Source organism: Ambystoma mexicanum, chromosome 2q (assembly GCF_040938575.1).
Source record: "Ambystoma mexicanum isolate Mex_15411 chromosome 2q, UKY_AmexF1_1, whole genome shotgun sequence".
In the NCBI taxonomy this organism is placed as follows: domain Eukaryota; kingdom Metazoa; phylum Chordata; class Amphibia; order Caudata; family Ambystomatidae; genus Ambystoma; species Ambystoma mexicanum.
Genome location: NC_090924.1, coordinates 639,208,876 through 639,222,064, shown reverse-complemented (window position 1 = coordinate 639,222,064; position 13,189 = coordinate 639,208,876). Strand labels below are relative to the sequence as shown.

At 42.3% G+C, this 13,189-nt stretch overlaps 1 protein-coding gene across 2 annotated transcripts in view; it reads left to right on the top strand.

Moving 5' to 3' along the window:
• The first annotated feature begins 1,731 nt into the window (after nucleotides 1–1,731).
• CIITA (class II major histocompatibility complex transactivator) overlaps nucleotides 1,732–13,189 on the top strand; it is an 807,875-nt gene continuing 796,417 nt past the window's right edge. For both annotated transcript variants that reach the window (XM_069647820.1, XM_069647816.1), the window contains exon 1: nucleotides 1,732–1,999. The gene's annotated coding sequence lies outside the window, so the exon portion shown is untranslated. The remainder of the gene's footprint in view (nucleotides 2,000–13,189) is intronic.

Genomic DNA, 13,189 nt, shown 5'->3' with positions numbered 1-13,189 from the left:
CCTTGGTTCCATGTGTTTATAATGACAACAACAAATAACTTTTTCATTTACACCTAAATAACAAATAAATGTTGAATTATTTTCCTCTTTTTCAATTTCGGGGTCCCCTGCCAAACCCCCGGTTTCTCCAACGTTTCTACACCCCAAACCACCCCTTCCTTTTTAATCCCTTACCCCACCCCCCATATATACTTTTATTTAAAGAATCATAATTTTTTCATTATTTAGGTGTCACTGAAAAAGTTTGTCGTTATTAACACTGTATACCCTTTCCTTCAACTTCTGCTGCCACTACAATGTGCAGTCTCAACAAATTACTTCACCTTCTGCTTCTCCTTATGGCCTGCACCTGAAGGCTTTTTTTATACCTTCCAGTCTCCCTCAGGTGTGGGTCATTAGCACTATTAGCCTGCAACTTGCAGACCAGCTCCTCTGCATCCCTCTTCTTCGTCCCACTACTTTGGGCATTGTTGGACTTGAAGTCCCCAATGTGCAAATTACCCTGTCCTTTCGCAGTCTCAATTTTATAGTAAGCCATTAAGATGGTATGGTTTTTGGGGAAGCTATTAAAGGGGTTTTCCTATTCTTCCTGACCTGCTCTGCACACCCCCATGTGATAATTCTGTAGAATACCACCCCTGGGAACAGGAAGCGGCTGTCTTTCCCTGGCCATATGAGAAGGGTCCCAGGCCAGGTTTTCTGTGGTAATCATCACTGATTCATCACAGTTAGCAGTTTCTGGCTTCTCTTCCCTCATCCTCTGTCCGTCAACCAGTGGAGACGAAAGGAGCTCTTCCAAGCCCCCAAAATGCACTGTGGAAAAATGCTGTCTCTGGGCCTTGTCGGACCTTAGCTCCCAGCAAGCAAGGAGGGCCATGGGGTGATTATAGGAGGGGCGTGGGGTTTCTCTCATAGTCCCCAAATCCCAGATGTGGAAATCTACCCTGGAACTTAATTGGACCATATATAAAATGCAAGCCTAAACGTCTGGATCTTCAAGGACAGTGAAAAATACAGAATGTTTGAAGTGTTCTGGGTATTCTTACACAAAGTTTTAGAAATGGACTCCTGTGGGAAAGGGAGCACCTGCAAGGATAAGTACTGGGGTGAGCAAGAGGGACGCTGGGGTAATCAGAAGATTTTGCTTTACCTCATGATGGGTTAAGTTGCCATTCTAATGTGGGAAGTGCTGTTTTGTGGAAGTTCTTTTTCAGCTTCCAATACGGATGGGTAGTAAGCACCAGCCTTATTTATGTTGTGGGACAGCTTCTCGTTGGTTGTTTAGGGGACAGGACCTTGGCCTCCATGATGGCTTAGGGAAAGTTGTTTCCGTTCATTACTTTAAAACAATTCTTCTGTTTATAAGCTGATGGTTGAAAATAATAAAAAGCATAATATTTGCCTGTCTCTTAATAGAATCCAAACCTCCCACTCACAATAGGAAGGCTCATTACCATTGTGTGAGCTTGGTTTGTGGCATGATTTAATGAAACTGAAATAATAAATCCCCCACTGCCCAGGCACACACAATAGTATTTACATTGGCCACATCATTTAATCTCAGTACCTGCCTTGACGTACCAAGTAAAGTGCCATCAACGTTTAGAAATGCGCAATAGAGGGCGTTAGAGCTAAAACAATGTGAATTATCAATTGACTTGGATAAAACTAAGACACATTTTTGAAGGGCATCTCCCGGTGGCGCTGGCATGCATGTTCTGAAATCATAGTGGAAGTGTTCGTGGTACTGGCTCGGTTGGCAGGTAAGCTAAGGCTGCATCAGTTTATCGGGACATCGCACGGCGTTCCCTCCTCCAGACTTGCACACAAAAAGCCGATCTATTTCTGTAGTGCGCGGTGTTCCTCATGCAGTGTGTACCCAGCACCATGTGTGCTGGCATCAGAAGAGACTTCGCCAAGGCGACAGACATCCCGCGAAAACCCTTGGAGCGTGCGGAATATAGCATTTCTATCATTTCTCGGCACCTGCTTCAAAAAAGTGAGTACCTACCACGTTGCTGTCAATTGTTTTCCACAGTATGTGGGGACGTTGCAAAAAAAAAAAAAGTCACTTTCTGCAACAACAAAAGATTTTAATCGGTTTAAATGCAATGCTATTGAAAAGACCAGGTGTTAGGCAAATAACCTTGGCAGTGTGATTTCGTTTTAGTTTATAAAGTACCGCCGTGGTCTCTAAATGCAGTGGCACACAAGGCAAAAGGCGGCACCTGCTTGCATTGGAGTGTTTATGGGTGCACACCTGTTCGTCTTAATTTCTTAACCCTCTGCATGAGTTTCAATGTGTCGAGGTGTTTATTATGAGCCATCTTTGAGCCATAGCTGAAGGTTTCTGCTTTTGTAATGCTTCAAGTTTCACGAAAGGAAATACTAAGTATTAATGCAGTGGGGCCTGAGGCAATTTATCAATTGTGTTAACGTTTACCTTCGAAATGTCGATCAAAATAACATATTAAAGAGAATACCAGGGCCATAAAAGTTTTAAGTAACATGGACTTTGGGGACGAATAAAGACGTGTACGAAACTGAAATGATTTGGAAAGAAAGTGTTGCATGCGCGCCTTCTATTTGTGCGTCTCTTCCTCGTTGGTTTACTGTGTGCTCCACTTTATTTCAATTAAAATCGAATGCCCCCCAACGTGTAACATTTGAAAACAAACTCTTATTTATCAAACGTTGGGCAGTTCAATGTCTTCCATTTTCTATACATGCTTTTTGAAAGTGCCACTTAATGCATGTCTAATTTAGAATAATCTGGATGTTTTCTACCAGGCATGCAATATATTGCATATACGTATGCATTTGAGCTGAAAGTCAGCACCTAGTCGTGCAGTCTTAAATGTTAGCTATGCGTTTTAATGTTTTACATTTTCCTCTGGTTACCCGCTTCCTTCTGTGGCAATGTAACGGTTCTGGCATGGGTACAAGTAAAGTTGACGGTTAGAAGCCGCTGTCTCTTAAAGCGTAAACCTGGGTCGACCGATCAGCAGCTCTTAAATGTTATTTAAAGTTCAGAACTTTTGTAATGGAAAGCCACTTTTAGAAATAGCAGAAGGACTCAATGAGCATGTTTCAGTGCCTATCGACAATCTATCGTTGTGTGGCAGAAGGCCGTTTCGAAACACAGAATTATTCTAAATGCAAAGAAGAATGGAATCGTTTTAATAGCCTGTATTAAATATATTTACAAAATGATTGTATGTCTTTTTATGGGTCGATATCTTCGAGGTTTGTAAATGTTAGTCCCTATGTTAGAAATATAAAAATAATCGAACTTGCGCATAACATGAACGGAATTTTTAGTATTTAAACCGCGTATTCATAATGATTGGATGTTTTACATCTTTGTTTCACTTTTAATTGACGTCGTCTTAATAACAGCTAAAAAACGATTCTGTTCAAAGATGGACGTAAAATGCTCGCTCTGTCTACTACACCTTAGTCTCTTTTTAGTTTTTACTGAGAGCTCCTCAGGTCGTTTCCGAGCAAAGACCCATTTCCGAGAAATCATATGTGAATGAGGGCGGCATCACATGTATTACATAACAACATACATAACAACACAGCGTTGTAACAAACAACTGGAATGGTAACATTCTATCACAGAATGTGCCAGTCCTGAACGCCATGCCGGCGGATGAAACCTTCAGGTTCCATGCAGTCAGCGGTGTTTGTAGCCGACAAAGGGTCCTGCTCTCTGTTGTTCTGAGTTGTCGTACTAAGCGGGATCCTGAGACAAATTATATTTATTTGTATGGCTCAACTGCGCCAATTTAAAATATTCTAGACTGTACATATTGTTTTATATCGTGCATAGTGTTCGAGTGTTTTAAAGTAATTGTCACTACTATTGTGTACACACACGGCAATATATTCTGTATATAGCATATATTTTATATATATATATACACACACACACTCTCTCTCTCTCTCTCTCTCTCATATATATATTAATTAAACAGATAATAAAGCCAACAAATTGCGCTCTGAGCTGGTGCTACTGGGCTAGAGCAGGCTACGCTCAATATATGTCAGACAAAAGGTGAAGGTGCTCAAGAGAAAGGGAGCCCCACCACAAACACCTACCAAAAAATGCCCAAGCACACAAGACTTCAAAGTGTGTTCTAAAATTTCATTTATTTATCCAAAAGGAGTGAAAATAACATAAAAAGCATACATAGCAATGCCTGGGCAGACCAGGTGTCTAGCAGCACTCACCCACAGCGGGTGGAAAATGCCACACGTTCCGCTCGTCTCGCGAGCTTCCTCAGGCTTGTTGTGAATCCAAGTATTAGTTTCCTCGTGTTTTTATACCCTTGCAAGGGAGGTGATTGGGTCTGCCCAGTTGTGCAGCGCACGTAACGTGAGAAAAACGTAAACAGTTCATTGGTTAGAACTCTATGGTTCTAATGGCAACAAATTCGCCATTGTTCAGTATATTAATACATAGTAACCCACCATTGTGAGTCACATAATTCCCCATTAATATGCTAAGTGTATGCCTGCTGAACATTAAAACTAGACAGCCCTTCGCCTCCTCTTGCTACACAAAATGTTAAAAGAAATAACCACGAGTTAAAGCGCCAGTGTGCCTGTTTAATATATGGCTGCGCCGTGATAGAGAAAAAATATCTTTACGGCGCTGCTATCTATCCGCTAGTGGCACGAAGTGCCCTAAAAACAAATGTCTGCAGCTGCTGCCCTAAAACCACAGCGCCCGCTCTCGTATAGTAAAGTGAGCTTTCAAGTGAAAGCCTGCATTTAAATGTAGTGAGTGCAATACGTCAAAAACTAGGAAACAGATACCTCCCAGCCTGAAATCTAATGGGGCGCACAAAAAAACAAGTATACATTTTTCTGCAAATGCTAAAACATGTCTAGAAGCAACTTCATACAAGTTATTAATGTATAAAACAACTGGATAATCTTAACCAGTATTAACATATATATAAATGTATGTATAAAGGTATGTCACATATGGTTAAAAACTCATAATTGCTGCTAAACCATGCCCCTGTTTAGTTTAACACGATAGAAAAAATGCAATGCATAAACTAAAGTGACAGAAAGGTATAATGGCCAAAAGAGGAGGTAAACTGAGTATGCCCTCTAGAGGAGAAAAAAGTCCTCTACCAGAGACACATAATGTACCCTAGTTGCTCAGGATAAGGTAGCACCCTATTCAAGATGGCAGTACCAGTGTATGGCCATATAGAAACAATAGTAATGTTCACTACACGGAGTGAGCATATGTAGTACGGACAGCATGATTCTCAATGACATATTAACAATTAGTGAAACATCACTAAACAGAGTAAAGTGACTAGTGCATAAAAGTGCAACATGAGACAAAAACTTGAAACCAAGTCCCTATTCAGTGCATAAATGTGGCTGTACAGCATCCAAGTATCCATGATTTTTAGAGTATGTTAAATGATATGATGCACACAGCCAACACATCTTTACACAACAGTCTATGAACCAATAATACTCATATATGCAGAATGTGAGGATGAATAGACAAACTAAGGTATATAGGTTGACATAAAAGTCCACCTGGATCTCAGTGTTTAATTTATCATTCATATAGGAACACATACATCTCTGAGTCTATGTTGAGACCATTGGGTTTCAAAGTGTCATATTTGCATATGAGCTTGGCTTCTAGTTGACGTAACTTGAGTTCTCTATTGCCAAGTCTTTTATGTTGTGGTATATGGGCTAGTCCCTGGAAACTAATCTCTTTTACATTTTTGCTGTGTTGTTCAGCAAAGTGTTTTTCCAGTGGATAAGTTTGATCTCCATTTTTTATAGCCTTGTAATGTTGCAAGTTGCGCAATTTAAACGGGCCTATTGTTGATCCTATCTAATTCAGACCACAACTGCAGGTAATGGCATACACATACAATGGCATATACACATACAATGGCATATATTAGTCAAAAGGACAGGGACAACTCCCTGTATCACCTTCACAGTGGTCCCTCCTTTCATGCCCACATTCGCAGGAGTGTATTCCAGCCAGCTTTGTTGAAGAAACGGTGACAGCGACCCCAATCAAAGATGTATGTAAATTGTCGCTTTATTAGATACATTCTCTCAAAATCCAGGAAAATGCAGAAAAAATGTGTAAAATAACTAGTGTAGATAGATGATAGATAAAAGTGAGGACTCCGGGGAGTCATCCAATGCGTTTCCCCGTCAAGGCTTCGTCATATATATATAATACACATATATGGAGTTCGTAGTTTTTTATAAATGCAGAATTGATTATTGTCTTTGTCCATCTAAATGGCAAAACATGGTACAGATAAGAAGTGATTGATAGTGAATTTAGGGTGACTGCAAATGCAAATTCTGGACAGTAAGTGATGTGGCCCACTCAAGGATAATGCGTACACAGGTTAATTGAACAGGAGGGCTTTATTGCCAACTTGCAAGTTAAGTAGTACAGGCCCTTACTGTCTTTAAGCAGGTAACAGAACAACTGAACAGGATGATGCTGATGTGGAGGTGTGCCAGCTGCAGTCTTTTCTGAGGCCTCAGTCAGGAGGAGCGCCGGCCTGCCGTAGCCTTCTTAAATGCTCCTGCTCTCAGAATGCCTCTTCGCGTGCAGTCCACACCTTACGTCGGGTCGCGTCTTCTTGCGACAGGTTGGGCGCAACTTCTCGTGAGTGCATCGACTCAACATACCTCCTTTTGTTGAGCAGCCAAGAGTTATTACATCACATAGTCTGCAAAATGTCCAGGTCTTCTCCTTTCTCTTTGCGGGCGAGTCCTTTCTACCTCACACTTAGTTGGCAAGGTTTCGATCTCCGCTGTTCTCTCCTGCTGTGTTTCACTCCCTCCTCAGGCTGTTTCCCTTTTGAGCTTTTATTCCTTCAGACTGCTCAATCTCCTGTTGAGGCTGCTCTTAAGCTAGCTACTTGTCATAGCCGAATCTTCTCTCAACAATATCATGTTCCTGAACTGATGGACTGTGTATTTCTGTTGTTCTCTTTTCATATAGGGCTGCACGTTCTAAGTTCTATCTCCTTCCATCTTGGGTGTGCACATCATTGGTCCTTCACTGATGCACTCTCACTGGCCGACTAAACTTGGATCCCGTCACTGGCTCTCTATGTGATAGCTTAATTTTGACAAGATCACCCACGTGGACAGTGCTTCTCTGTGGAGCTCTCCTCTTGTCGTTCCACGTTTTCATGCAATCTTTGATTCTCCTCATTTGCCAGGCTAAATCCTCCATGTCCACTGTGTCATCTTTCCTTATTTTCAACAGCCATGGTGGCACTAAGGTGGACGTTGCTCTCTGAAGTCTGAGGAGGCAGAACAGTGGTATGGTTGTAATCAAACTGGGGGTAAGACGATGGGCCGCCATGGCTTCCTTTACTGTACTATGAGGGTCTAATCCCACTGCTGTGGCTAGTTGCATGGCCCCTTTGATAAATCTGTTTGTGCGTTCCACCAGGCCATTTGCTTGAGAATGATATAGAGCCGCCTGTATCTGGTAAATATTATTTTCCTTCCGAAATGTATACAAGTTGGACCCCATTGTCCGTGACGAGTTCCCTTGGTAGCCCTTGATTTTAGCAGACAAACATATACATCGGGCAAACCTTTATAAGTTAATACACATTTCTGTTACCAAATCTTTAACCGGCCTGACAAACCACACACATAAATGTTTTTTTTTTTATTTTTATTTTTTTAAAGATTTTTATTTTGAAAACAAATAAACAATACAAACCAAACTTGCAGCATTATTTACAAGAAACTCGTGAACATCAATTAATGCTCATTACTGCTCCCCAAATCCCCCCCCTCAAGAGCTTATTTGCATTTCTAGTTCTGTATCCGCTGCGTGTGGCTGGGTATCGCTTCCTTCCGAAGCTGCAGGATCCACTACTGTGCCAAACAGTCCTGTTATTAACATTCTCCAAGCCATCAGGTTACCCACATCTTCTTCCCCGCACTTTCTACATGCCTCCTGCCACACCACCGTTTCAGCCTCCGCCCATTTTTGCAAGTCCCACCACCATACCTCTACCCGTGGCTTGTGGCATTGCTTCCAGCCCATGGCAATCCTTCTTTTAGCAAGCACATATGCCAGGTCCCTCAGTTTCCCAAGGTGTTTAGTGTTCCGTGGTCTGGGAAACCCTCTTCGGGGTCATATAGGCTCTATGCGTTATGTATAACTGTATCTGCTGCAATCTAGCATTTCTGGACACTTTCTTGTGGTATCCTATAGCACGTTCCCACATTCCATCGGTCATCTGTGCCCCCACCTCCGCTTCACAGTCCAGCCTCAGATGAGTCAAATCCTTCCCCACCCGGGTCATCACCATCTCATATAATTTAGAGATCTTGTGCCCTCCTTCTGATATGTCATATATTGTTCCCATTAGAACGTCTGGCTCTTCCGCCAGTACAATCTCTGGCCAGGTTTTGCGAATAGTCTGCACTAGCGTAAGATACGTGACATATTGGCCTCCATGCAAGCCTGTCTCTTCTCCCAGTTCTTCGAAGTCTTTAATAGCCCCTTCTTGCCATATGTCTCCCAATGTGACCAGCCCAACTGATTCCCAGTAGGTCCTGATTATCATCCTGAGCTGGTTGTCTCCCCTAGCTAAGGCAACTAGTGGCACCTGTGGGGAACACGGGCATGGGTTCTCCATCAGTTGGCATACTCTGTGCCACATCTTCCACCCAAGCAACAGCATACCCGGGCGTTCTTTCATTTCAAGTCTAGGCACCCAGATAATCTCTTTTAGGTAAAACGGGGTGCAGTCCTGCCCAAACAGCCTACCTAGATTCAGGATTGTCTTTTTTATTTTTTTTTTTATTTTTTTTTTTTTTATTGGTTTATACAAACCTTTAAAATGCATCCAATTTGTCAGAACCCAATAGCCGATACAAAGCAAGACAAGACAAAACAAAACAAAACAAAGCATAGGCATGAGATAAAGTTCCGCCCTTTTGACAGGGATCAAGCCTTTGGTACCAAAGGAGCCGTATCGGGGAGTGCCCAATGTGCTTCATCCGAAGGTTAAGCAATGTTAAGCACTACCCTAAAGTCCTTATACTTCGGCATCAGATAACTCAAGGCTCCTTTCAATCTCATGCAGAAAAAGGGTCAACACCCTTGTCAGTTTTGTATTGAAGCCCATAAACATCAAATGCCACCATTCGTCTGCATTCCTCAGTGAGTATTCATTTAACATTTGGCCAAGATGTTTAGTTCTTAGGGATCTAAGGAAAGGGCAGAATAGGACAAGATGTTTAAGTGTTTCATTGCAGGCTTTACAAAACCTGCATACTGTGTCTGACTTGTCCTTTCCAGCCCAATTCTTTGTTCTAAACAAATTTAGACGAAATCTCATAAGAGTGGCCCTCCTCCTGTTGTCTGGGAATAAGACCACGTAATTTTGCAGTTTGTTAAGCGCTCTTGCATCAGTAGGGGCATCTCTAATTGTTTTCAAAGACCTTTGGTCTGTACTGGTTTGAATCCAGTCTAATTCCCAGATCTTTTTCTTTACCAAAAGCGGATTGTCCTGCAGCATTTTGGTGTATTTGCTCAATATTTTAAATTGTGGAGCGGCGTCTGGCAGCGTGACTTTCCTAAATAGAGTCAGGGCGTTCCACGCGATCCGAGCCTCAATGGATATCAAGCCTAGCTCATAACGTAAGCACACTGTTGAAGTGCTGTTTGGTAAATGTAAGGTTTTCACCCAGAAAATGTGTTCTAGGGTTGACCAGAGTTCCGCTGGACACCCCAAAGCATTTTCGGCTCCGTATATGAGAGATGGGACAACCTTCTGCTGATAAAAGGTTATCACTGGCTTAAGCGAAAACTTCCCATATCTTTTGTTTAGGATCAGGGCTTAAGAAGCAAAGTTTCGGCATTTTGTTTTCACAGTCTCCATCCAGGGGCTATCATTTAAGTTTGTGTTAATTTGCATGCCGAGATATCTTGTGCTTTCCACCGTGGTTAATTTTTCTTTTCCTAGATGCCAACTAAATTTGTTGTTTTTCCGATGGCGGCCCATTTGCAGGTTTTGCAGCGTCAGAATTTCACTTTTTGTGTTGTTGATATACAGACCGTTGTTTTCCACATAGCGTTCCACTGCATTCATTTTACGCTGAAGGCCGATTGGAGTGGTGTCTAACAAGATTAAATCGTCAGCGTACAGCATCCAGCTCAGGGGGGAGCCATGTATTTTGGGGAAAAAGATTGAGGCTCATCAATTGCGATGCCAATGTCCGAGAGAAACAGATTAAATATAATTGCCGCCAGAGGGCAGCCCTGTTTAACTCCACAAAAGGTGTTGATTTCCTCTGTAAGAGATCCACGTTGGTCAAGGCGCACTCTGATGGTAGTTGCGGTGTGGATTTCTTTAATGGCGGCTAATAAGCTCTCCGGGCAGCCCCAGTTGGTCATCTTGGTCCACAGAAGTTCTCGGTCGATGGAATCGAAAGCATGAGAAAAGTCTATCAGGACTAAGTAGACCTTTTTGCCAGATCTAATTGCTTCCATCTTTAGCAAATGTATTAGCAAAAGGTTTAGGCCACAGCCGACCCCTTTTACAAAGCCCGTCTGTCGTACGTCAAAATGGTTGCTATCAGCAATCCATTGTGACAGTTTCTGTTGGAGCATTGTTGCATACACTTTGCCTAATACGTCCAGGAGCGCTATTGGTCGGTAGTTTTTGGGCTCGAGGCGATTTCCTTTTTTGAAGATGGGGACTATTATTGCAGACTTCCAAGAATTTGGAGTTTCACATCTTCTACAGATTCGGGCGAATAGCTCTTCACAAAACTCTGCCCATTGCTCTGGACCTTGCTTTATAGTAAAGTTAGTGAGACCGTCCGGCCCTGGAGCCCTTGAGGTGCTAACATTCTTAATAATTTGAAGTAAATCAGCTTTGGGGAAAGTGAGGTCCCATTTTGTTAGATTTGATGTCGTCGGGGACGACCATTTCCCTTTTTTGCTGTACAGATTTTCAAAATGTGAGGTCCACCCTGCTTCTGAAACCATGTTTGTCATCAGTGCACTTTGAGGAGCGCCTTCATTGTTAATTAAACTCCAAAATTCAGACGAGTTTTTGTTTCTCATCTTTTGCAGCATCAGTTCAGCATCGTTTTGGAGCATTAGAGCCTTATGAGATCGAATCCAGTTTTTGTATTTCTGTTTTCCTTGCAAAAAATTTGTGGGATCTCTGAATTTTATGTGTCTGATAGTTGCATGAAGTTCCCTCTTTCTCCTCATAACCTCAACATCAAATTTGTGTTTGTTTGCAAATCCAGGGTTTCTCGATCTGTGTTTTTTTTCCACAAACAATTTAAGAAGGTGGACATATTCCACTCCAAGGTCAGTCTTAATAAATGTCTCTGAGATTTTAGCGACTTCGAGTGAGGCTGTCACTCCACCCTGACGATTAGGCTCAACCAAGATCCGGTGATTCCAGCATTTGTCAGGTGGTTGTTTCGCGACTCGCAAGGTTAGAATTTTCATCTCATGATCGCTTTGAGTCATCTGCTTTACTACAAAAGACAGAGTTGATTGTTGAATCTTTTCTGAGACGAAAAAGTAATCCAAGATAGATTTTTGTGCGAGTCGTCTCCATGTTGGTTCGGCAGGTATATCGCCGACAGTGTTTCCGTTAAGCATTGCCAGGTCTCTGGCTTCCATTTCCACCATCCATTTCGCGGCCAAGTTATTCGATGCATTAAGGACTTCGTTGTTTTTCTGTCTTATATCCATGCAGTTGATATTCAAGTCTCCGCATATAATTATGTTGTGTGACTCATTTTTGAGCATTAGGTCGTCAATTATTGATCTATGAAGGGAATTGTGCCGGCCTGAATATGGTTCCAATATAGATTCAATAGATGGAAATGGATCACATTGTCCGGTTTAGGCCCTGCCGAAACTAATGTTGTTACTTGAATAAATGGCAACAGATTTGAAGTGTTTATAATATGGCACCCAGAACTTTTTTTAACAAGTGTCAGCAGGCCTGCCGTGGGTCTTCCTCTGATTTATTTGGAGGCCGGGTTAAATGCCACTTCATAGGTATCCACGGTCGGACAAGTAGTTAGCCATGTTTCCTGAAGACAGACCACATCGAGCTCATCCGGCCAGGGATCTTCAAAGAGGTGGGAGAAGCCCCTGGTGTTCCAGGATCCAATCCTGAACTCCAGTTGCTCCTCTGCCACATGGCATTATCTTCTTGAGGATCTGCATAGGGTTTCCGCCAGCCAGGACCAGTCTTTTTGATCAACACTTGAGTTTTTAGGGGTTATTGAGTCACCACGACTTTGTTCATTGGCACCGGTACCCTTGATAGTGATCTTGATATTGTCGTCTTTTGAGAGTTTCCCTAAGTCATTCCCAGTGAGACTACAGGATGTTTGCATTTTCTTGTTGTCGGGTCGAAGATGTGATTCACTGTCACTAAATATTTCTGAATTATGGTACGAAATGATTTCGGACTCTCTATTTGCAAAAGACAATTCTTGGTGCACATTATCAGGTTTAGATTTATGAATTTGTGGCATATGATCCGTTTTGGCATTCTCAGACACTTCTGAGATGTCGTAACCCATGGACATGAGTGCAGATGCAGCATCCGTGACAATGTTCAGGACGATTCTAGATCTAAAATGGAGGATGACTTTATCATTTTGATCCTCGTTCTTAAATTCTACGGTCTTGATGTCGTCGGAACGAATCGTTCTAAGAGATGGCACGTTCTGAAATAGGCATAGAACGTTCGTACGATTTAAGATGAGATTGTCGCCATTTTCTATGCGTTCTAGCTGGGCTTTATGAAGTGATAGGCCTTTTTTCGCTGCATCTTTTGTCCATCCTGTTTGTTTGGTACCATTCATTTTGACCTCGGCCATGACCTAAATCCTTGGTCTCATGTCGGACCGGTCTTGATCTAGTTTTGTTCTCTTTGTTGAGATCAGGCCATTCATAAGTTTTTCCTTTTGGGGCGCCATCATTTCTTAGGCCCTCTTCCAGAACTAGAGCCCTTTTCGTCATCAGTTTAGAAGTTGGCTGCAAGTGCACAAGAGCTTTTCGTCTGTCCTCCAAAGTTTTAAAAGTAGGACTCACAGGGACGGCATTCAGCATCTCCTGTACAGTGGACATTTCAGGTAAAGTACA